The sequence below is a fragment of the Chiloscyllium punctatum genome, chromosome 33, assembly GCF_047496795.1.
Source record: "Chiloscyllium punctatum isolate Juve2018m chromosome 33, sChiPun1.3, whole genome shotgun sequence".
Taxonomy (NCBI): Eukaryota; Metazoa; Chordata; class Chondrichthyes; order Orectolobiformes; family Hemiscylliidae; genus Chiloscyllium; species Chiloscyllium punctatum.
Genome location: NC_092771.1, coordinates 38433713 through 38455269, shown reverse-complemented (window position 1 = coordinate 38455269; position 21557 = coordinate 38433713). Strand labels below are relative to the sequence as shown.

Genomic DNA, 21557 nt, shown 5'->3' with positions numbered 1-21557 from the left:
CCGAGAGACCACCCCACCCATTCACCCCCAACAGAATTCCAATCGGTATACAGTATCTGTTTGAGAAGGGGATGATCACTGGGGACTCCTGCACTCCCTTGCTGAGCCTTGAACTTGATGTGATGGTCACCCATTCCCTTTGTGCCTGTGTAACCCTCACCTGGAGTGTGACGAACTCACTAAACGTGCTGTCCATAACATTCTCAGTATCATAGATGGTCCACAGTGAGTCCACTCACAGCTCCAGGTCTGAAAAGCAGTTTCCCAGTAGCGCAGATGGACACACTTCCTACACACATCGCCGTCAGGGACACTAGAGGCGTCCCTTACTTCCCACATTGTACAAGAGGAGCCCGCCACAGGTCTGAGGGTTCCTGTCTCAATGTCTCTCTCGATTCAGCTAGTTACTCCCATTGAGAGAATTTAAAAGAGCTTTCAACCCTCCTTCACTTCAAACATGTCCATTATAATCAATAGCCCCAATCTTTACTTAAACTGATAGATTATACTTTAAAAACTGTTAACAAATACTCCACAGTGTCGCTTACAAATTGGCTGTTCCCATTGGGACCATGCGAAATTCTGAATGGCCTGAACTAAAACTGAGTTTCAGCGTCACCTTCTCCCTGTCTCATCTCCCTCTGTTTTCACGCAACTCCAAAACATTCTCATTGAGCCAAGCAGCACTCAGCGTCAACATGGACTTCAGCAATTTCTGGATGAACAGATAATTGTCAGAATCTGTAAAATTCCACCTGAAAAGTTACTGGAATTTGAGTCCATAAGAAATTTTAATGGGAAATTTACAGGGAATTGAAAGTAAGGAGTTCACAGGTGAAAGTCATGAAGTGGTTGACTGGGTCTAAACATGAAAGTTCCTGCAAAGAGTCGAGGTGAAGTTTGGATAAATCTATGTTCCCTCTCAGACCAATATCGCCTTCCTGGGCTGCACGGCCCAGAACAGAGCACATACCCCAAGGGTGATCCAACCATGAATTTGTATGTGTTTCTGCTATTTGCTTGACAAAAATATGAGAGTCTGGAATAGGGTGGTTCTGGAAAAGCACAGCAGTTCAGGCAGCATCTGAGGAGCAGTAAAATCGACGTTTCGGGCAAAAGCCCTTCATCAGGAATAGAGACAGGGTGCCTGCAGTGTGGAGAGATAAATGAGAGGAGGGTGAGGGTGGGGAAAATGTAGGAAAGACTACAATAGGTGAGTGGGGTGATGCTGAAGGTGATGGGTCAGAGAGGAGGGTGGAGTGGATAGGTGGAAAGGAAGATAGGCAGGTAGGACAAGTCATGGGACAGTGCTGAGCTGGAAGTTTGGAACTGGGGTGAGGTGGGGGAAGGGGAAATGAGGAAACTGGTGAAGTCTACATTGATGCCCTGGGGTTGAAGTGTTCAAAGGCGGAAGATGAGGCGTTCTTCCTCCAGGCGTCGGGTGGTGAGTGAGCGGCGGTGAAGGAGGCCAAGGACCTCCATGTCCTTGCTGAGTGGGAGGGGAGTTGAAATGTTGGGCCACAGGACATTGTTTTTACCTAAAAATATGAGCTACTTTTCGACAGACAGAACAGACAAACCTTTCTCGTTCCACAGTTAAATGCCAATGATATTTAGATCCTGATGACTCCGCTGACTGTAGAAGCATGATTTTGAGATCCCAGTCTCAATTATTCTCAATTAATATCTGATAAAAAAATTCACAAGACAAAGCTCACAGTCAGTGCAAGATGAATATTAAAGACAAATATTTCCCTGATATGTGTCTGATGTGTAAATGCTCCTCTTCAAATCGCCCCGCCCCCACCCAGGAAGAGGACATGTCCATGCGCCTCGCTGTACCTTGCCCCCAATAAAGATGGCGGCTAGAACCCAGGGCATATCATTGCCTGAGGGCCACAGACATTTTCCCATTTGCTGCAAACGTGGGAGCAGGAGTTTCCAATTCAGGACTAGCGACCTGAACAGAGTGTAATTAAACCCCTCCCAGTCTAAACTGATATATTTAATTCGGTTTCCGCTGCCACTCCCCCTTTCCCGTTTCCACCTCCTTCACACACCAAGGGTCATTCTGGTACCTGTGACACTTCCTTAGGATTGTAGGAATTCTAAATTTTCCCAACCATCGGCCATCGGCCCAACAAGCTCACACCCACCCTCCGATGATGATCCCACCCAAACCCATTCCCCGACCCTATTACTCTACATTTCCCCTGACTAATGCACCTAAACTGTGCATCCCAGAACACTACGGGAAATGTAGCTTGGCCAATTTACTGAACCTGCATATCTTTAGACTGCAGGAGATAGGGGATAAAGAGTAAATAATAGGTTGAGATGGAGTGGAAAGAGAGACAGGAATATTTGGAAAGACAAAGGAGTGTATAATGATCTTGCTGGGAGGGTGCATCGCTGTTAATGGAGGGGACAGGAACCTGTGTCTGGCAGCATCTCAGTGGAGGTGGTGGAAATGGTGGCTGATGATCTACGTTCTGCTGAAAAAAGACCCTGAGCTTCCAGTTGCCTGCTCTTTAACACACAAGACTGTTCCCTGGTCAACATCTCTGTCTCAAGCTTACTGCAATGTTCCAGTGAAACTTGATGCAAGCTGGCAGAACACTCCAGAAAATACCAAATTGCCTCCTCTTTCAAGGATTCACAATTTCCCCTCCCATGTGGTCAACAATGCTCTCCAGTGTATCTCCTCCACTTCCTGCACCTCTACTCTTGAACCCGACACATCCAACCGCAACAAGGATAGAACTCCCTAGTCCTCACCTTCCACCCAGATACAACACATCATCCTCTGCCAGTTCCACCACCTTCGATCAGACCGCAAAATCAGAGATATATTTCTCTTCCCACCCCTTTCAGCATTCCACAAAGACCATTTCCTCTGCAACTCCCTCATTAGATCCATGTTCCCCACCAACCCACCCTCCACTCCCAGCACCTTTGATTGCCAGTTCAAGAGGTGTAAAACCTGTGCCCACACCTTCCCCTCACGTCAATTCATGGCACCAAAGGATCCTCCCACATCCAGCAGAGATTTCCCTGCACGTCCAGATACCTCACCTATTTTATCCTTTGCTCTCGATGTGGTCTCCTCTACACTGGGGAGTCAGGACGCCAACTTGATTCAGAGAACATTTCTGGAACACATGCACCAAACAACTCCACCACCCTGTGGCCAACCACTTCAACACCCTCTCCCACTCCACCAAGGACATGCAGGTTCTGGGCTGCCTCCATTGCCAAATCCCAGCCACACGACGCCTGGTGGAATAACACCTTATCTTCCACCTTGGGACCCTTCAACCACACGGCATCAATGTTTGCTCATCTCCCCTCCCCCCACCTTCCCTCAGATCCAACCCTCCAACTCGACACTGGCCTCTTGAACTGTCCCACCTGTCCATTTTCCTTCCCAATTATCCATTCCAACCTCGCCTCTACATCCACCTATTGCCTTCCGAGTTCCCATCCCACCAACCCCACACACCCCTCTTATTTACCTCTCAGCCCTCTTATCTTTGGAGAGCTGATGAGTTAAGCCGCCTCCTTTCCGCATTAACAATTCTGTGAACATTTCATTCTGAGCCCTCTGAGGAAATATCAGGGCAGGGTTTGTAAAGTGGTCAGATTGACTGAGGGTCTCAGTGAACAAATGTGAGAGCCAGATACAGAGAGGTTTTGGGATGGATCAAATCAAATGTTATCAATTTGCACGGCTGCCAACATTACAGCAGTTACAAATGGGAGTGATCAAGAGAGTGGAATTAGAGCAGCAAATAAATCTTAACCATTTGTGCAGCTAAACGGGATGCTGGGTAAAGATACCACAGTTAGTGCTTATTTCATTCCAGACACACCAGCCAGGGCACACACCCTTGCTGTATCTACCATATTGATCTCTTTAAGATTTTTGTTCATTTGAAGTGTTTCATGTTTAGATAGTCCAGAGAAGACAGCTTCATTCTCCTCAATCTCTCCTACCAAGGCAATGCTGCTTTTAGAATTCAAGTCACTATGGCGTGTTACTGGCTGCTTCAAGGACTGGAATTGGCAATTGAGACTGAAAGGTTACTGTATAAAATATCTTCAATTGTATTGCCAGATTACCAGACACGAGGGGTTTTAAGAAAAAGAACTTAAATGATGGGCACTGAGTGTCAGAGTGCCTACTGTTGTGGGGGCATCCCGTTCAGATACAATCTATTGGTAATTGTTAGAATTGACTTATCCTGGCTCCAGAGAAGTGGGCAGAGCATTATAACGGTCATCGAAGATGGTAACAAATTTCCCAGGGGTTACAAATCGTAAATGACAGAGTAGGCATGAGTTCTGCTGGTATAAATTTATTCAAAATGGCTCCAATTTACTTTCAGAAACAAGTGAGAGAAAAGCACATTCCTGAGGTCTTTGCATTAGTCCAAACTTAGAAATTCAGGAGAGCTGAAGGGAGAGCTGGTGTTGGCAGTTGTAGTAATGATAGGGAAAAACTTGTTTCACAGAGAGAGAGAGTTCACAGATGGAAAACTCAGCTTTAACATCACATCAACTGCAGAGTCGCCCAATTCTGCAGGTCCTGATCCTTATCAGTAATATAAAAGGGGAAAGCAGCATTCCTAGCTCAGAGAAATCATTCCCATGTTAGGCAACTAGTCGAATATTTAACCGGTCATGTGATCTGGGAAGACGCCAATGTAACGGGAACAGGGCGAAGCTGTGTAAATGTGAAGAAATTTACTTACCCCTCCCAGTGGGACACTCACTGACACAGTCACACTGGGGAGAGCCTGTTCACCTGCCTCACGTATGGGAAGGGATTGACTCGATCTTACAATCTGCTGAGGCAACAGAGGGGGCACAATGGATTTAGATCCTTCACCTGCTCCATGTGTGGGAAAGGATTCACTCAGTCCTCTGATCTGCTGAAACACCAGCGAGCTCACTCTGGAGAATGACCATTCACTCGCTCCCAATGTGGGGAGAGATTCACTCAAATGCACCACCTGCTGAGACCCCAGTGAGCCCACACAGGGGGGGAGGTCATGGTCAGTGTGTGAGAGGGGATTCAGTGATTCATCCTGACTCCCTGAGACCCCAGTGAGCCCACACAGGGGGAGAGGCCATTCAGATGGTCAGGGTGTGAGAGGGGATTCAGTGATTCATCCTGACCCCCTGAGACCCCAGTGAGCCCACACAGGGGAGAGTCCATTCAGATGGTCAGTGTGTGAGAGGGGATTCAGTGATTCATCCTGACTCCCTGAGACCCCAGTGAGCCCACACAGGGGAGAGGCCATTCAGATGGTCAGTGTGTGACAGGGGATTCAGTGATTCATCCTGACTCCATGAGACACTGGCGGGTTCACACTGGGTAGGAGCTGTTTCCTTCACTGTGTGACAAGGGATTTGCTGAGACTCAACACGACTGAGAGCCCAGTGAGTGCACACAGGGAAGTGGTCATCCCCCTGCTCCGTGTGGTGGAGAGTTCACACATCACTGCAGGACGCAGATTCTGCAGTTACTGTCCATCAGAGTCAGGAGTGGACCTTGTTCATGATGACATTGCTGGAGTATTGATGTTGTTGTTGTTAACCACATTAACTGGGCTGGAGTTGAATGAATTTATATTGCCACTTTCTGAACCTCAGGATGCCTCTCTGGGCAGTAGGTCACCACAAACAGCAATGTGACAAGGAGCAGGGTTCATCTGTATTGATTTAAATTGTGATCATAGCACTGCTGTCTCACAGCACCAGGTAAAAGGTTGGAGTCAAGCCTTGGTCAAACACCTATGTGGGGTATCCATATTCTCCCCATAATAGTGTGGGTCCCCTCCATGTGCGCTGGTTTTCTCCCACAATTCAAAGATATGCAGGTTAGGTGGATCGGTCGTCATAAATTGTCCACAGTGTTCAGAATTTGCAGACTAAGTGGATCAGCCATGGGAAATGCAGTGTTACAGGGATGGTTGGTGGGATTTGATGGACCAATGCTCTCCTTCCACACTGTAGGGATTATATTCTATGATTGAGGATAAAGAATATTCTCAGGGTCTCCTTGGAAAAGGAGCATGTGGTGTGTATCAATGCTCTCGATGCCATTAGATAGAGGTGGGCACCACAGGGGACACAGTGCTTTATCTCCACCGCCACCGCCACCCCCTCACGCCCAACTCTACTTTGATTAAGTCCCTTCCCACTCTGTCACTTGTACTGGTTTGCTTTGCCCATAATGGGCTTTGTTTGTAAATATTCAACTGATGACACTGCTGTGCTACTGCTGGTGATTATATGTTAACAAAAAGCATAATAATGGAATAATGATGTCGATGGTGGGAAGGTTGCTCAGCTGGGTGAGATAACACTTCAGGGTAGGAGAAATGGGAGAAAAATGCTTCACAGCTCACAGAACAAGTACTGAAAGTAGTTAAATCAAACCAAATGTTCAAAGAGGGAAGGAATATTTCCCTGGAGTTTGAGTAACTGAAGAGTGATGGGGTCCAGGAGTAAACAGGAATTTGTTAAAAGAGCATTTGAAATTTTAAAAACTTATATGCAGATAGTTTCGATTCTTTAAGTTTTACTTATTGTGGAATAAACTTGTATTTAAAAAAAAAACAAATTCACAAAGCTTGCGTTAAAGACAGATGTTAAATAAAATCCATCAAACCATCCCTCACTGAAAACAGAGGTGGAAGTGCAATCTCCTGCAGAATCCCTGCCCTGACTACTTCTTCCTACCCGTGCTCCATGGCTATATATATATACCTGGGAGATAACAGCAGGAGAAGGCCATTTGGCCTTTGAATCTGGCTCCACCATTCAATGGGAAACAGCTGACCATCCAGCTCAGTATACTGTTCCTGCTCTGTTCCAATCAGCTTTGATGACTTTACCACGAAGCACTATATTTCAGTCCTCCTTGGGCTTCACTGCCTTTTATACCAGTGATGTTGCTGTGTTATTGCTGGGTGTAGGCAGGGGTAATGTGATGGTGCTGCCTCCTGGAGGACACACTCAGCGTCCCTCATCATCCTGCAATAACATCAACAGGGTTTCAGCAAATAAAGATAGAAACCATTTCCAGGATATGGGCATCACTGGCTCAGCCAGCATTTATACCCCATCACTAGGTACCATTGAGAAGATGGTAGTGAGCTGCTGTCTCGAACCATTCACAGTCCATTTGGCGCAGAGAGACCGACAATGCTGGGAGGGAGAGTGTTGTAGGGTTTTGTCTGAGTGATTCTCCATCTTTGGTTCTTCAAATGCTGGTTAACTTAATCACAATCTGCACATGATTTTGAGATTTCAGTCTGCAAATCTTCACCATCTAGCACCCTGTATAAAGGAATGTGTACAGATTAGAAATTCAGAACAGACTATTCTAGTTTCTCTGGAATATCTTTTTACCCTTTCTTCCCCCAAAGCTGTAACCCTCCAGCCCACTTACTCTCTCCCACCATTCTGACTCTGCTGCCCCTAATGTACACCCTCCTCATTCTCATGAAGTTACTGAGAAACAGATCCATGCCACCACTTCCCGTCCCTGGTTAGACTCTGCACCCTTTCTGGGTTCACTTCCTTTCCCTTCAGTTGCTGCAAGTCAATAATGTAACAGCAGAATGAAACAAAATAAAACAGAAAGGGAGGTGGCAGATCCTGGACAGAAGAGGAACCTTCAGTCTGGGAGAATGGATCAGATTCTTCCTAGTTTCCCATTAGTTTATTCCCAGTATTACAAAGAATTGGGGATGGAGAGTGGTCCCACGTGGGTGTAGTGACACTTTGACCCTCCAACTGATCAATACTACAAGCAGATACGTTCCTCCTCTAGCCAATCACAGTTTGAAATACTTTCCCCGAATTACCCCCAAAACACGTGCTCCAAAACCCGCCCATATTCTGCACATGTACAGTGCCGGGTTTCCCCACACACCTGTGGTCCCTGCCTCAGGGATTGTGGGAGTCGCAGTCCCCATGAAGTCACTGGAGCCCTGTCTCTGGAAAGTCAATGAAACGTTTGGGGTGGAAGGTGTTGTGTATAGGATCCCCATTCAGACAGACAGGACATATGGCTTGTCACTGGGTTTGACTGAGACATCTGGTTAGACAACCCAATTTTTGACGTAAGGAATATAGATTCAGTCAATTGCGGGGTGGAGGGGTCAATAAGGGGAAGCATTTTTAGGCAGAGGTGGCTCAGTGGCTAGCACCTCTGCCTCACAGCTTCAGAGACCCTTGTTTGATTCAAGCCTTAGGTGACCGTATGGAGTTTACACGTTCTCCCAGTGGCGGCATGGTTTTTTTCGGTGTTCCAGTTTCTTCCCAAAGTGCAAAGATGTGCAGGTTAGGTGGATTCGCCATGCTAAACCACAGTGTCCATGCATGTGCAGGTTAAGCCATTAACCATGGGAATTACTGGGAATGGGTGAGTCTGAATTATAGGATTGGTGTGGACTCGATGGATGAATACCCTGCTTCTGCACTGTAGGGATTCTATTCTATTCTCATGAAGAAGAATGTACCTATCTCGATGTGTTGTGAATCTGTAGAATTCCCTATTCAAAACGCAGTGGATGCCAAGACAATGAGCAAATTTAATGGACAGATACAGATTTTTAATTTGCAATGAGCTGAAGGGTGAGAGAGAGAGAGCGTGCAGGCGGGAAAATCCAGCTGAGACCGGGGTGAGCTCAATCATCATGGTATTAAATGGTGGAGTTGATTCGAAGGGTTGCATTGCCTCCCCTGTGCCCAGGGCTTATCTTCTTACGGTAATAACTGGAAAGCTGAATCCAAAACTCACCACCTTCACCAAAGGAGATTTTCGGAAAATGTAGGATAGTCAAGTGGAATAGTATTCAAAACTGAGATAGTGAGTAAGTGTGTAGAAGATAATGATTTTGCAATTTTAAACTGAGGGGGTAACAGTGATTTATGGTTATAGACTGTGTGGTACATTCACACTGTCCAGAATACTCTTGTTGTGAATATCTATTCTATAATTTATTACAAAGCCAAGGTCACTGATAATGAAAACCAAAACACCCAGGAAACATCGCCTCACTTCGTAATCTGATAAAAGACACGTGATAAATCTGGTTGAATTTAGAACACAGATGGAAAGCGGGTAGATTAAATCCAGTCCGAAGATCCTGTGCTTAAACAAAGAAGACTACAATAGGATGAGGCAGGGGTTGGTAATGTCGACTGGGAGCAAAGACTTTATGGTGGGAAAGTTGTCGGACAGTGGAGGAATATCAAAGCAATTTTTCGAAGTGCTCAGCAAAAGTATATATCAGGGAAAAGGAAGGACTGTAGGAAAAGGGGTAATCTACCATGGGTGTCTGAGGAAATAAGGGAGTCTATCAAATTGAAATAGAAGGCATACAAATTGGCAAAGACCAAGGAGAAACTAGGAGATTAGAAAAACTTCAAAGGTCAACTGAAAGTGATGTGTAGCAATGCCCAAGGACAGAATAGCAGTTTACACTGCTAGAGGGAAACCTATTGTTTGGGGAACATATGGCCTCTGTAATTGTTGAAGCATTTAACAGTTACCAGAGAGATAATCCTGATCAAGTTAAAAATCACAGCACACTCCAAAAGCTTGTACTTCCAAATAAACCTGTCGGACTATAACCTGGTGTTGTGTGGTTTTTAACTTTGTCCACCCCACCCCAACCCCAGCTCCAACTCCAGCTCCTGCACATCAGAATCCTGATAGACAGCCCCACTGAAACTGAAGCGCCTGTCATGTACTTGAGGGAGCCACTGGGGTGTGTGGGGAGGGGGGGGGGTGTGGTGTGTGGTTTAACCACAGAGTTGAACTGAACTAGACTTTTTAAACTGTTGTTGCCATGGAGATAATCCTGAGAGACAGTCTCTATGCAAAGTCACAAATCACAAAGGTAGAAGAATGGGAGCCGTACATCGGACTTGATGCTGCCTAAAGGCGTTTTGCACGTAAAATACCCAGGTAACTACCATGTCTCATCAATAAATACCTAAAGAAGACCTCTCAGAGTTCTGTGCCTAGTAATTCCTATCCAGCAGGGTTCAGGAAGATGGGTACACAGCAGTCAGTCGTCACAGTGGAGGATACGAAGATCATGCCAGTAATTGATAAGGAGACTGAGGAAGGTGAGGACCTAGATAATAACCATTATCGTGAAAGAGTTCGAGCTGGGCAAGCTAATGGAGTTAAAGGTACACAAGTCTCATTGCCCTGATGGAATATATCCCAGGATACCAACAGAGTTCGTGGGAGAAATAGCAAATACACTTAGTTACAGCATGGAACAGCAGAGACTGGCCCTTTGGCCCAAAATGGCCCATGCTGATCAGAATGTCCATCCATGCTAACCCCATTTCCCTGCACTTGGCTCATCTGCTTCTGAAACTTTGCTATCTATGTATTTGTCCAAATGCCTTTTACATGTTGTTAGTGTACCCGCCTCAACCACTTCCACTGGCAGCTCATTCCATATACGTACCACCCTCTGTGTAAAACAGTTGCCCCTCAGCTTCCCTTTTATTCTTTCTCCTCTAAACTTAAACTGATGCCCTCCAGTCCTTGGTTCCCTGGGAAAAAGACTGAGTGCATTCACCTTACCCACGCCTCTCATGATCATATACACTTCTATAAAATATTCCCCCTCGGTTTCCTCTGCTCTGAACAAAAAAAGCCCTCACTTGTCCAACCTCTCCCTGTAACTCAGACCCCTGAGCCTTGGCATCATCCCTGTAAATTTCTTCTGCACCTTTTCCAGTTGAATAACTGAAACCTACATTGCATTCATCACATTTCCAGTGTTTCCCCACGGCGTTGGAACAGACATGACAACGCCAATGGATTACAATAAATGATCGATAATTTCCCCCATTACAACAATCCCATTTTCATAGCTTTTCCATGATGCAGGAATCCTTTTGTCTTTCTGGTTTCATGGTTAATTGTCCTCATACAAATCCAGTGGCTTAACTGTTCCTGGGAAATGTGCCATGATTTTTTAGACTTTTAAAACCAATGAAATCTCTCTCCACAGTCCCCACGCTGACATGGACTTCGCTGTCTCAGTACTTTTCCCCAATCACACTGAGATTTGAAATATTCGTCCAGGGGCAGAATGCACACCTTTCCATCCAGATGAAAAGGCCAATGATATTCAGATCGGCACGGATCAAGTAACCATCAAAACTGAACATGAAGTTCAATTTGAATTTCTCAACTACAAATCCCCCCTTTCAGTACTCTACAGCAGAGAAAACAGCAGGTGCTGGAAATCCTCAGCAGGTCTGGCAGCATCTGAAATGGTGACAGATGCAGGAAACATTGCAGCCTTAAAGAAGTGGTTAGATGATCACACCAGGCACGTGCGCTTGATGGCCAGTATGTAGAAGATGGGGGCATTGTGTTCAACAGTTTCATACCAGAGACTCTGACCTCACTTGATTCCATGTTTCTCTGCGATTCCCTCTTTTTCGGAAGCAGGCAGGAGTGGGAAGCTGTGGAGAATGTAAATGATGGGTGACCTTCCCAGTGAGAGGATTCGTGTACAGGAGCAGGGATCCCTTTCTGGAAGGGCCTTGGCGAGACCACACCTGGAGTACTGTGTATACCTCTGTTCCCCTTTCCCAAGGAAGGCTCTCCTGGTTATTGAGAGTGTAAAGGAGGGTCACCAGCCTGAGTCCTGGGATGTGGTGATAGTTATGGGCTGCAGATGCTGGAAGTCAGAGTCCATACAATGTGGATCTGGGGAACTGCAGCAGGCCAGGCTGCATCACAGGAGCAGGAAGGTTGATGTTTTGGGTCGGAACCCTTTGTCAGCCCTGATGAATAGTCCTGACCCGAAATGTCACCTTTCTAGCCCCATCGTATTCATGCTGGTCATCAAGCACCTATTAATTCTAGTCCCACGTTCTGGCACTCAGCGTGTAACCGATATTGTAGTACCTGGTGTGATCATCTCAACACTTCTTCAAGGCTGCAATGTTTCCTGCATCTGTCACCATTTCAGATGCTGCCCGACCTGCTGAGGATCTCCAGCACTTTTTGTTTTTATTGTGGATTTCCCCCATTTTGTTCAAGCACTTAAAGAGTCAGAGAGCTGTACAGCTCCATATTTTGCTGACTATAATTCCTGGGATGTCAGGACTGATGGATGAAGAGGGACTCAATCCTCATTTAATCCTCCTTTCCTTTGGCTTTCTGAGCCGCTGACTACATCACTAATATTCTACCTCCGATTCCCTGTCCTGAATCTGACCCATCTAAGCCTACACTTTAGTTCCCATCCCCCTGTTTGACTAGTTAAAACGACACCAAGGGGACTGGCAAAAGCCTCCACCAGGAGATTTCTCCCAGCTCTGCCCAGCGGTAACCAGTCAGACTGATACAGGACCCACCCAGAAACGGTCCCAGTGCCTGAAGAATCTAAACCCTTCTCTGGTACACCATTTCGCCAGTCACACGTCCAGCTGATCTATCCTCTTATTCCTGCTCTTACTAGCACATGGCACTGTGAGTAAGTCTGACATTATTTTATTTCAGGAGCTACATTTTACTGTATCCCTGATCTCCCTATATCCAGCTTTCAGGACCTCATCCCTTTGTTTAGTGATGTCATTGGTATCGGTGTGTTCCACAACCACTGGCTTTACCCTCCAGCTCCAGAATATCCTGCAGCTGCTCCATGATAATCCCGGATCCTGGCACTAGGGAGGTAACATACCATCCTGGATTCATGTCTGTGGCCACAGAAGTGCCTGCCTGTACCCCTGACCATTGAATCCCCTGTCACTATAGCCCTGCCACTGTCTTTCCTCCGGTTCTGTGCAGCAGAGCTATCTGTGGTATCATGAACCTGGCTGTTGCTGATTTCCCGAGAAGCCACTCCACGCATTCACCCCCAACAGAATCCCAAGCAGGATTCAGTATCTTTTTGAGAAGTGGATGATCACTGGGGATTCCTGCACTGCCTTCCTGAGCCTAATATTTGGTTTGATGGTCACCCATTCCCTTTCTGCCCGTGTAACCCTCACCTTGCAGTGTGACGAACTCACTAAATGTGCTGTCCATAACATTCTCAGATGCTCCACAGTGAGTCCACTCATACCTCCAGGTCTGAAAAGCAGTTTCCCAGCAGCTGTAGGTGGGCCCACTTCCTGCACACATAGCCGTCAGGGACAATGCAAGTATCCCTTATTTCCCACATTGTACAAGAGGAGCACACCACGGGTCTGAGGACCCCTGTCACAACGTCTCTCTAGATTCAGCTAATTACTCCCATTAAGAGAATTTAAAAGAGCTTTCAACCTTCCTTCACTTCAAACATTTCCATTATATATCAAAAGCCCCAATCTTTACTTAAGCTGATACATTATATTTTAAAAACTTAACAAATACTCTGCAGGTATCACTTACAAATTGGCTGTTCCCATTGGGACCATGTGAATTTCTCAATGGCCTGAACTAAACCAGAGTTTCAGCTTCAACTTCTCCCTGTCTCACTTCCCTCTGTTTTCACCCAACTCCAAAACACACTCATTGAGTCAAGCAACACTCAGTGCAGCCCTGTCATTTTCATTGTCTGCTCACACCTACACTGCCCTAGCCTCCTGTACTGTTCCAATGCATCACAATGGGAGCTCAGGGACAGCACCTCATCTTTCAGCTCAGCCCTTTGTAACCCCAGAGTCAACATGGACCTCAGCAGTTTCTGGATGAACAGACAGTTGTCAGAACCTGGAACATTCCTCCTGAAAATGTGCTGGAATTTGAGTTCACAAAGGATTTTAATGAGAATTTTGCAGGAAGTTGAATATGAGGAGTTTACAGGTTAACATCATGAAGTGAGTGATTGGGACTAAATCTGACACTTCCTGCAAAGAGACTAGGTATAATCTGGATAAGTCTGTGCTCCCACTCAGGCCAAATCGCCCATGGGGGATTCAACCACACATTTGATCATCTTTCTGCATTTTGCTTTACAAAAGTATTGAAGATATTTTCCCAGAGACAGAACAGACAACCCTTTCTCCTTCCACAGTAAAATGCTAATGATATTCAGATCCTGATAACTCCGCCGTTTGCAGAAATCTGCTTTTTTGAGATCCTGTCCTCAATTATTCTCATTTAATATCCCATAAAGAGAATTCACAAAACAAATCTCAGCCAGTGCAGGATGAATCGGAAAGACAAATATTTCTCTGGTATGTGTCTGATGTGTAAATGCTCCTCTTTCAAATCACCCCTCCCCCACCCAGGAAGAGGACATGTCCATGCACCTTGCTGTACCGTGCCCCCAATAAAAATGGCGGCCATAACCCAGGACCTATCACTGACTGAGGCCCACAGCCGTTTTCCCATTTGCTGTAAACATGGGACCAAGGGTTTCTAATTCAGGACTAACATCCTGTCCAGACGTGTAAATAAAACCTCCCAGTCTAAACTGAATCATTTTCTCCCGGTTTCCATTGGAACTCCCCCTTCCCAGTTTCCAGCTCCTGCACACACCAAGGGCCATTTCGGGTCCAGTGACCCTTCCTCAGAACCGATGGCAGCTGGGAAAATTAGACTCCCTACAGTGTGGAAACAGGCCATTTGGTCCAACAAATCCACACTGACCCTCTGAAGAGTATCCCACTCAGACCCATTCCGCTACTCTATTATTCGAAATTTCTCCTGAACAACGCATCTCACCTTCACATCCCTGAACATGACGGGAAATTTAGCTTGGCCAATTCACCTAACCTACACATCTTTGGACTGCAGGAGATAGGGGTAAAAGAGTAAATAATAGGTGGGATGGAGCGACCCTTCAACAACATGGCAACATTTACTCATCTCTCTCCCCGACCTTATCTCAGATCCAACCCTCCAACTCAGCACCGCCCTCAAACTGTCCCATCTGCCCATCTTCCTTCCCAATTATCCACTCCACCCTCTCAGCATTACCCCCACCTGCATTTTCCTATCGCCTTCCCAACTATATTCCCACCAGCCTTACACACCCATCCTATTATCTGTCCTCTTCCCCACCCTCACATTCCTGAATAAGTGCTTAGGCCCAATATGTCAATTCGCCTGCTCCTTGCATACTGCCTGACCTGCTGTGCACATCCAGCGCCACACTTTAACACAAGCTGGAAGAACATCACCTCATCTTGTACCTGGGGACCCTTAAGCCCTCTGGCCTCAACACTGGATTCCATAATTTTAAGTCCTAAGTCTCCTACGTACTAGTGTCCTAGCCCCCATCCCATAGACCAGGCCCTGTTATTACATCGCCTGCAATTACACACGACCTATGGTTAGTTACTAACAGTCTCCAAAAACAGCTATTCACCCTCCCCCAGCCAGATCGTTATCCACTCCTTTGTCCAACTGCTCCCATCGTGTTCTTTGGAATCTATCACCACCTATCATTTACTCCTTAACCCCTACCTTCTGCATATAAACCAACATTGTTTCTCAGGAACATCAGTTCTGACGAAGGGTCATTGGATCAGAAATGTTAACTTTGACTTCTCTTCACAGATGCTGCCAGACCTGCTGAGCATTTTCAGGATCTTCTAGTTGTTGTTTCTGATTTCCAGCATCCACAATTCCTTTGGTTTTCATTTACTGGGAGTTTGTAATTCAGGTCTAGTAGCCGACATCGTGTGTTTATCAACCCACCTAGTACACAAACTCAATTTCTCTCCTAGTCTCTGCTGTCTCTCCCACTCTCTTCACACTCACTGGGTCCCTCCTCACTGTGACATTGCACCTGCACAGCTCATGGTCACGTGTTGGCCTGCTGGCCACACCCCTCATTCACTCCCATTGGCGGGAGGATTACACCAACTCCCCTATTGGTCTGAAGCTGCCATCAATCAGCCAGGTCCCATTGTGACTTGAGTGGTAGGAGGCTGAAGGGTGACCTCAGAGGTTTATAAAATCATGAGGGGCGTGGATGGGATACAGAGACAAGGCCTTTTCCCTGGGGTTAGGAAGTCCAGAACGAGGGGGCATAGGTTTAAGGTGAGAGGAGAACGATATAAAAGAGACCCAAGGGGCAACTTTTTTCATGTGCCTGTATGGAATCTACTGTCAGGGAAGTGGTGACAGCTGGTAAAGTTCCACCATTTGAAAGGCAGCTGGATGGGTATATGAATAGGAAAGGCGTAGAGTGATATGAGCCAACTGCTGTCATATCGGACTAGATTAGGTTGGGATAACTGGTCGGTGTGGACGAGTTTGACTAAAGGGTCTGTTTCCTTGCTGTACATGACTGTGGCTCTGCCCTGGGATGAGCTTCATTATTCAGTGAATGGGGCAGTATCACAGAGCACAGGGGCTGGGGGCTATTCAGCCCATTGGGGCTGTACTTTCTTCCTCTGGAGATGCTGCCAATCTGCCCTTACTCCACTCCCATTTACCAGTATCCCTTCACATTCATCCTCAAATAGTTAAATTCCAAATCTGTTTTGACAATAACAAAAGCTGCATCCAGCTGTGGTTCAAACTGTTCCAGATGCTCAGAACCTACTGAGTAAAATAACCTTCACATTTTTAAAATTTGTGACAATAATTTCTCTCAGTGTCTCTGTAAATTAAATATCCTGGAAACAAATCTGTTTCTGGTTGAAATCACTGATTAACCTTCTCAGCTCCAAGGAGAATTGTCAGGTCTTTTGCTAACTCTCCATAAAAGAGAAATCTATTTTAATTTGAATTTATTAGTGTCATAGAGATGCACAGCACAGAAACAGACACTTCGGTCCAACTCATCAATGCCGCCCAGCTATCCTAAATTAATCTCCTCCCATTTGCCAACACTTGGCCCATATCCTTCTAAAAGTTTCCTAAACACGTACCCAATCAGATGCCTTTTAAATGTAATCGTATCAGCCTCCACACTTCCTCTGGCAGCTCATTCCATACACGTACCATATTCAGCTTGAAAACATTGCTCTTTAGATCGCATTTAAATCTTTTCCCTCACACCTCCCGTCTGTGCTCTCTGGTTTTGGACTCCCCTAACCTGGGAATAAGACCCTGGCTGTTCACCCTAACCATGTCCTTCACGATATATCAACCTCGAAGGTCACCTTTCAGCATCCGATGCTCCAGTGAAAACAGCCCGAGCCTATTCAGCCTCTCTGTATGGGTCAAACCCTCAACCCTGGAAACATCTTTGCACATCTTTTCTGAATCCTTTCAAGCTTTATAATATCATTCCGATAGCAGGGAGACCAGGACTGAAAGCAGAATTCCAGAAATGGCTGAATCAATATCCTGTACAGCTGCAAAATAATGTCGCAACTCCTATACTCAATGCACAGACCAATAAAGGCAAGTTAACCAAATGCCTTCTTCACCACCCTGCCTATTCCACTTTCAAAGAACTATGAACCTGCACCTCAACATCTCTTTGTTCAGCAACACTCCCCAGGCCCTTCCCTGATTTGTTTTTCCAAAATGCAGCACCTCACATTTATCTGAATTCCACTCCATCTGCCACTCCTCAGCCCAGTTGATTGAAGTCTCATTGTACTCGGAGGTAACTTTCTTCCCTGTCCACTGCATCTCCAATTTTGGTGTCTATGTAAAGTCACTAATCATAGCTCCTATATTCACACAGAAATCATTTATATAAATGATGAAAAGCAGTGGACCCAACACCAATCCTTACACCATATTGCTCATCACAGGCATCCAGTCCGAAAAGCAACCCTTCACCACTATTCTCTGTCTCCAATTTTCCAGCCAATTTTGTCTAATTTGTTAACCAGTCTTTTATGTTGAACCTGTTGAACATCTTTCTGAAGACCAAGTTAGTGATTTCCATGAACAAAGCCATGCTGACTATCCCTAATTATTTCTTGCCTTTCCATTTACATCCAAATCCTTTCCCTGAGAAGCCCTTCCAACAACTTGCCTGAATTCAGGCTCACCGGTGTATTGTTCCCTGGACTTTCCTCACCACCTTTCTCAAATAATGGCGCCCGTCTTACAGTACCTCACCTGTGGCTATTGGTAATACAAATATCTCAGCGAGGGGCCCGGCAATCACTTCCCTAACTTCCCACAAAGTTCTGGGACACACCTGATCAGGTCCCAGGGATTTATTCAGCTTTATGTATTATAAGATATCCAGTACCTCATTCTCTGTAATATGGAAACTTGTCAAGTTATCACTATTTATTTTTCCAAACTGTCTCACTTCCACATCCTCTAAGTAAAAGCTGACATGAAATCCTCCCACCTCCGATGGTTCCACAGACAGCCTTGCTGATCTTTGAGGGTCCCTAATCTCTGCCTGGTTACTCTTTTGTCCGAGGTGTATTTGTTGAATCTCTTTCGGTTCTCCTTAAACCTATTTCCCAAAGCTATCTCATGTCCCCTTTTAGCCGTCATGGTTTCCCTCAACTATACTCCTGCTGCCCTTTCACTCCTGGAGGGATTCACGCAAACCCAGCTGTCTGTACCTGCCATATCCCTCCTTCATTGTCTTGACCAGGCCCTCAATTTCTCTCGACAGGCAGCATTCCTTACACCTACCAGCCTTGACCTTAACAGGAACATACTGTCTGTGTACTCTCGTTGTTGCAGGTCTATGGATGCAATGGCAGATGAGGACAGAGAAGTAATCATTCTCAGTAAAGAGATGGTGTTGGGAAAGATAACAGCCTAAAGGTAGATGGGTCGTCTGGCTGTGATGGAGTGCATCCCAGGGGAATATAACAGATGGCAGAGGCTAAATAGCAAACGCACTCGTAATAATTCACTAAAATGTGCTGGACTCTGGGACGGTTCTGACAGATTAGATAGCTGCAAATGTGATGCCAATATTTTAAAATGGACCTGTTAGCATAACTTCTGTAGTGGGGGAAATGCTCGATCGCTCAAGGAAGAAATAGTGAGCTAGCTGGATAGAAATTGTCTCAGAGCAGACACAGCATCGATTCATGAAATGTAGACAACACTAAGCTGAGTGGTAGAGCAATGTGTGCAGAGGCCAATGTAAGTCTGCAGAGGGATGTGGATAGGTTAAGTGAGTGGGTAAGGGTCGAACAGATGGAGGACAATGTTGGGAAATATGAGGTCATCCATTTTGGTCGGACTAACAGCGAACTGATGAAATGGTGAAAACTTGCAGCAGGCTGCTGTGCAGAGGGAGCTGGGTTTCCTTGTGCATGAATCACAGGAAGTTGGTTTGCAGGTGCAGCAGGTAAATAAGACAGTGAAGGGAATATTGTCCTTCATTGCTCGACGGATGGTTATGCTGCAGCTATACAGGGTGCTGGAGGGGCCACACCTGGAGTACTGTGTACAGGTTTGGTCTCCTTACTTCAGGAAGGATGTACTGGCACTGGAGAGGGTGCAGTGGAGGATCACTAGTTTGAGTCAGGATTAAAGAGGGTTGACGTATGCGGAGAGATTGAGAAAACTAGTTCTATACTCATTGAAATTTCGAAGTATGGGGGGTTGGATAGGAAAAAAGTTGAAATTATGAAGGGATGTGATTTCCACTGGGGACGGAGCAAACTAGGGAGCAGAGAGTCAAAATAAGGGGATATCAGATTTAGGACTGAGTTCAGGATGGACTTCTTCAGATAAAACTGTGAATCTGTGGAATTTGCTGCTGAGTGCAGCAGTTGACGTTATCAACTTGACAATCGTTAGGTCAAAAGGTAGATTTATGAACAGGAAAGGAATTAAGGGTTATGGTGAGAGAACAGGACAGTGGAGCTGAGGCCATGAAAAGATCAGCCCTGAGCTTATTGAATGGCAGAGCAGGCTTGAGGGGCCAGATGGCCTACTCCTGCTCCTCTTCCTTCTGTTCTTATTTTCCCACTTTCCAGCTGTCCCTTTACCTGGGAATAGCAAAGGAATATTGAAAGTTCTCGCCTTGTACCGTCAAAATTCGCCTTTGTCCAATTTAGAACACCGTTTAGATGTGGTTTATTATTTTCTGTAACTATTTTAAAACTAGTAGAATTATCAGAGAATCCTGAGAGTATGGAAGCAGGCCATTCGGCCCATCACATCCACACTGACCCTCAAAGCCTCCTACCTTAAACCTGTAACGCTGCATTTCCCACGGCTAATCCATCTAGCCTGCACATCCCTGAACAATATGGGCAATTCAGTCTGGAATATCCACACAACCTGTATATCTTTAGATAGTGGGAGGAAACCACAGCAAACAGACGAAACCCACGCAGGTAATAACAACAAGGTGATCATCCCTTTCTTATTTCCCCGGTCAACCTAAATAACTTCGCTGGACGTAATCTCAGAACATCCTCCCTCAGCACAACTGTAATGCTACCCCTAATCAAAAAGGCCACTCCACCTCCTCTCATCTCCCCCTTTCTATCCTTCCTCTTGCATCGATACCCTGGAACATTACGCTGCCAGTCCTACCCATCTCTGAGCAACGTTTCTGTAATACTCATGATATCCCAGTGCCACATTCAAAACCATACCCTGAGCACATCTGCCTTCCCTGTCAGGCCTCTTGCATTGAAGTAAATGCAGTGTATCTTGTCAGATCTACCTGGTTCTGTGCCTTGCCCTTGCCTGCCTTGACTGTCTGACTTCTGAACTGTACCAGCCTCATCCTTACCTCTTTTCTCACTATCTCTTTGAGTTTACCCACACTCCCTCACTGGTTTACTGACTCCTGAGTAGCACGAGCAAGTCTCCCTGCCTGGATATCAGACACCTTCCAATTCAGGTACAATCCATCCTTCTTATACACATCAACTCTACTCAAGAGGAGATTACAATGATCAAAATATGTGAATCCTTCTGCCCTAACACCAGCTCCTTAGCCAAAAATTCATCTCCTCCATCCTGCTATTCCTAGTCTCACGAGCATGTAGCACCTGGAGTAATCCACATATTATGACCGAGGACCTGGTTTATTATATTCCAGGCTAATTTGCTATATTCTCTCATCAGGACTTTATCTTTTCCCCTTCTTATGTCATTGGTACCAATGTACAATGACCTCCCACTGGTCATTCTTTCCTTTGAGAATATTCTGCTACCTGTTCGAAACATCCTTGACCCTGGCACCAGGGAGGTACCACCCCATTCTGATGTCTCACTGTCAGCTGCAGAAACAGCAGTCTGTGCCCAACTAGAAAGTCCCTTATCATCCTTGAGCGTTTGGAATCTGATATACCTCTCATTATAGTGGAGCCAATCTCAGTACCAGTAACTTGGCCGTCAGTGCAACATTCCCTGAAAGTCTATGACCACCTACATTATCCAAAACAGTAAACTTGTTTGAGATGGGGAGAGCCACAGGAGACTCATGGCTGAAAAAAATGTGTTGCTGGAAAAGCGCAGCAGGTCAGGCAGCATTGAAGGAGCAGGAGAATCGACGTTTCGGTTATAAGCCCTTTTCTAGCAAAACATTTTTCAGCTCTGTTCTCCAGCATCTGCAGTCCTCACTTTCTCCACAGGAGACTCCTGCTCTACCTACCTCCCTCTCCTACCTTTCCGAGAGGTAACCCATCTACCTGACTGTATCTGCAGTTTT

The 21557-nt window shown here is 45.8% G+C and overlaps 1 long non-coding RNA gene across 1 annotated transcript in view; it reads right to left on the bottom strand.

Moving 5' to 3' along the window:
* Nucleotides 1-4342: 4342 nt before the first annotated feature.
* The window catches only part of LOC140458540 (uncharacterized), a 38503-nt gene continuing 21288 nt past the window's right edge, over nucleotides 4343-21557 (bottom strand). The window contains exon 5 of the long non-coding RNA XR_011953505.1: nucleotides 4343-7350. This is a non-coding gene — a long non-coding RNA (uncharacterized lncRNA). The remainder of the gene's footprint in view (nucleotides 7351-21557) is intronic.